This window comes from Rhinopithecus bieti, unplaced genomic scaffold (genome assembly GCF_001698545.2).
Source record: "Rhinopithecus bieti isolate Rb0 unplaced genomic scaffold, ASM169854v2 scaffold_56975, whole genome shotgun sequence".
Taxonomy (NCBI): Eukaryota; Metazoa; Chordata; class Mammalia; order Primates; family Cercopithecidae; genus Rhinopithecus; species Rhinopithecus bieti.
Window position 1 is genome coordinate 1,048,574 of NW_016823127.1, and position 4,670 is coordinate 1,053,243.

Sequence of the window (4,670 nt, forward strand, 5' to 3'; positions counted from 1 at the left end):
ACCCGGCCAAAATTCTTCATTTTAAAGTGTACGATTCAGTGGTTTTTCCTATATTCTCAAGGTTATATACAGCCATCACTGCTATCTAATTCCAGAACATCTTCATCACACCAAAAGAAAACTTAACTCATTCATAGTCACTCCCCAAGCCCTCCTCTCCCCAGCCCCCCAAAGCCACTAATCTACTCTCTGTCACTATGGATTTGTCTATTCTGGGCATTTCATATAAATGGAATCACTTCCTATGTGGCCTTTCACCTCTGGCTTCTTTCGCTGAGCATCATGTTTTCAAAGATTATCTGTGTTTTAGCTGTAATTCATTTTTTTGTTTGTTTTGTTTTGTTCCATTTTTGTTTTCTTTTGTTCTGTTCTGTTTGAAATGGAGTCTTGCTCTGTTGCTCAGGCTGGAGTGCAGTGGCACGATCTCGGCTCACCACAACCTCCACCTCTCAGGTTCAAGTGATTCTCCTGCTTCAGCCTCCAGAGTAGCTGGGACTACAGGCGCATGCCACCACACCTGCTAATTTTTGTATTTTTAATAGAGATGGGGTTTCACCATGTTGGCCAGTCTGGTCTCGAACTCCTGACCTCAAGTGATCCACCCACCTCAGTCTCCCAAAGTGCTAGGATTACAGGCACGAGCCATCACACCCTATAATTAGTTTTTCATATTGATTGGATGTGGGAATATCCTTTCTCTGCTAAATTTCATTCATAGTTCTAATACTTTGCCAGTAGATGATTTGGGGTTTTATTTATTTATTTATTTATTTATTTATTTGAGATGGAGTCTTGCTCTGTCGCCCAGGCTGGGGTGCAATGGCCGGATCTCAGCTCACTGCAAGCTCCGCCTCCCGGGTTCACGCCATTCTCCTGCCTCAGCCTCCCTAGTAGCTGGGACTACAGGCGCCCGCCACCTCACCCGGCTAGTTTTTTGTATTTTTTAGTAGAGACGGGGTTTCACCGTGTGAGCCAGGATGGTCTCGATCTCCTGACCTCGTGATTTGCCCGTCTCGGCCTCCCAAAGTGCTGGGATTACAGGCTTGAGCCACCGCGCCCGGCCTGATTTGGGGTTTTCTATGAATAGACAATCATACCACTTATAAATAATCCCAGTTTTGCTTTTCTTTTCCAATTCTTATCCCTTTCTTTCATGCCTACTTTCCAGGCTAGGACCTCAGGTACAATGTTGAATCGATTCATGGATGATTGAACCCATCCCTGATTCTAAGAAATGTGTCCATCGCTCCTTTAAGAACTCTGTGTTTGTGCTGGGATTTGTGGATAATCTTTATCAGTTTAAGGAAGTTTCTTTCTTTCTTTCTTTCTTTCTTTTTTTTTTTTTTCTTTTTTTTTCTTTCTTTTTTTTTTTTTTTTTTTTTTTGAGACACAGTCTCACTATGCACTATGTTGCCCAGGCTGGTCTCAAACTCCTGGGCTCAATTGATCCTCCCACCTCAGCCTCCCAAGTAGCTGGGATTACAGGCGCACACCACCGCACCCAGTTAAACTTGTCTTTTTTGTAAAGATGGGGTTTCACTGTGTTTCCCAGGCTGGTCTCGAACCCCTGGGCTCAAGCGATTCGTGTGCCTTGGCCTCCTGAAGTGCTGGGAACCACCATGCCCAGTCTAAGGAAATTCCTTTCTATCCCCAGTTTGCTAAAACATTTTTATCTTAAGTAGATGTTGACCTTGATTTCCAGTGCCAAGATGATCATATGACTTTTCTCCCTTAATTTATTAATGTGATAAATTCACTAACAGATTTTTCAAATGTTAAATGAGCCTTCCATTTCTAAGATAAACTCAGTTTGGGCATGATGCATATATCTGTTTGGCTAATATTTGATTGAGGATTTTTGCATCTAATTTCACAAGCAGGGTTGGTTTATGATTTTTCCCATGAACGCACTTTGTAAAGGGAAAGGAGCCGTCTCGGGTCTCAGGTGTCTCTCTCAGATGATCTGCCCACCTCGGCTTCCTTCTCTCCGAGTCTCTGTCTTTTTCTCAGGGTCTATATCTGTCCTTCCCCATACACACTGCTTTGGCTTGAGGGTGGTTGGCCTAGGGGGTGCCCTCTCAAGGGACAGAGAGTGGGAGGCTCCTCCAGACCCCCACAGGAGCCGCAAAGGTTGGGAGTTAGAGAGCCTGGGAGCAGCCAAGCAGCCATTGCTCCTGGGCCCCTCGTTGAAAAGCGAGGCTTGACAGAAATCCCCCATCCGTTCTCAGCCCCATACACCCAGCCCTCAGAGGAAGTGGCTAAAAAGGAGCTGGGGTCAGGGGTTAATGACCCCATTGTGCTCAGGGCTGACGGATGGCCCTGCTTGTCAGTGGCAGCCCAGGGACACCCCCTCATCCTTGGAGGGAGGGGCCCCGCTGGCCTTTGATAACCATTGGGGGCCACCGCTCCTGCTGGGGGGGTGCCAGGCCAGCCTCTTTGGTGGGGTCTGGTCTGCTGAGGCCCTGGCATGTAACCCTCCACCCCCTCTCTACACCCACCCCATTCTCTACACAGGGCTACAGGGAGCCACGGAGGGGGTTTCTGACCGAGGGCACTGCCCATGGCCCTCAACGCATCAATCTCGAGCACCTGGCACAAGCCTGCGCCATGCAAGCCCTGTCCATCTTCTGGACAATTGTGCCCTCAGAAGTGACCTGGCAAAGCCCAGCTCTCCCACATTTTGGATGGGGAAACCGAAGGGGTGGCTTGGACAGGAACATGACCAGGAATAGAACCAGGTCGTGTGACTTCCTGCCCAGATGTGCCAGGATGGGGCCAGTGCTGGGACATGGAGGTGAACCAGACACAGTCTCTGCCTCGAGGGACTCACAGGCTGGAAGTGGAGGGTCAGTATGTCAACCAAAAATTATAACTGCGTGTGGAATATTCAGTAAGTGCAGAGGACTAGGGGGTACCAGAAAAGGGAACCCTAGCCCAGCCAGGAGGCCAGGGAGGCTTCCAGGAGGAGAAGATGCTGGGGCTGACTCTTTTTCCTTTTCTTTTCTTTTTTTTTTTTTTTTTGGTGAGATGGAGTCTCGCTCTGTCGCCCAGGCTGGAGTGCAGTGGCGCGATCTCGGCTCACTGCAAGCTCCGCCTCCTGGGTTTTACGCCATTCTCCTGCCTCAGCCTCCCGAGTAGCTGGGACTACAGGCGCCTGCCACCTCACCTGGCTAGTTTTTTTTTTTTTTTGTATTTTTTAGTAGAGACGGGGTTTCACCGTGTTAGCCAGGATGGTCTCGATCTCCTGACCTTGTGATCCACCCGTCTAGGCCTCCCAAAGTGCTGGGATTACAAGCTTGAGCCACCGCGCCCGGCCTCTTTTTTTTTTTTTTTTTGAGACAGTCTCATTCTATCGCCCAGGCTGCAGTGCAGTGGTGCAGTCTCAGCTCACTGCAACCCCTCCGCCTCCCGGGTTCCAGCGATTCTCCTGCCTCAGCCTCCTGAGTAGCTGGGACGACAGGCTCCCACCAAATAATTTTTTGTATTTTTAGTAAAGATGGGGTTTCACCACGTTGGCCAGGCTGGTCTCAAACTCCTGACCTCAGGTGATCTGCCCACCTCGGCCTCCCAAAGTGCTAGGATTACAGGCATGAGCCACCGTGTCTGGCCTTATTTTTTATTTTTTGTTTATTTTTGAGACAAGGTCTTGCTCTGTCTCCCATACTAGTGTTCAGTGGCACAATCTCAGCTCACTGCAGCCTTGACCTCCCAGGCTCAAGCAGTCTTCCCACTTCAACCCCCAAGTACCTGAGACCACAGGTGTGTGCCACCACACCCAGCTAATTTTTTAAATTTTTTGGAGAGATGAGGTCTTACTACATTGCCCAGGCTGGTCTCAAGCTCTTGGGCTCAAGCAATCTTGCTGTGGGGGTGATTCTTAAATGGGGAGTAGAAGTTAGACCAAAGTAGATGGGGACAGCAGGGAAAGGTATTCCAGGCAGAGGGAACAGCATATGGAAAGGCATAGAGTAAAACCAGCTGTGAGAACCACAGCCGTTCAGCAGTGAGGGAGGAGGCTAAGGAGGCCAGCAGAGGCCAGGTTTTCCAGGGCCTCATATATTGTGTTAAGAAGTAAGATGCTGGACGGGCATGGTGGCTCACACCTGTAATCCCAGCACTTTGGCAGGCCGAAGCAGGCAGATCACCCAAGGTCAGGAGTTCGAAACCAGCCTGGCCAACATGGTGAAATCCAGTCTTTACTAAAAATACAAAAATTAGCTGGGCATGATGGCACATGTCTGTAATCCCAGCTACTCAGGAGGCTGAGGCAAGCGAATCGCTTGAACCTGGGAAGGAGAGGTTGCAGTGAGCCGAGATTGCACCATTGCACTCCAGCCTGGGCATCACAGCAAAACTCTGTCTCAAAAAAAAAAAAAAAAAAAGGCCAGGCACGGTGGCTCATGCCACTTTGGGAGGCTGAGGCGGGTGGATCACAAGGTCAAGAGATCAAGACCATCCTGGCCAACATGGTGAAACCCCGTCTCTACTAAAAATACAAAAGTTAGCTGGGTGTGGTGGCGGTCACCTGTAACCCCAGCTACTTGGGAGGCTGAAGCAGGAGAATCTCTTGAACACGGAAGGCGGAGGTTGCAGTGAGCTGAGATTGTGCCACTGCACTCCAGCCTGGTGACAGAGCGAGACCTCCACCTCAAAAAAAAAAAAAAAAAAAA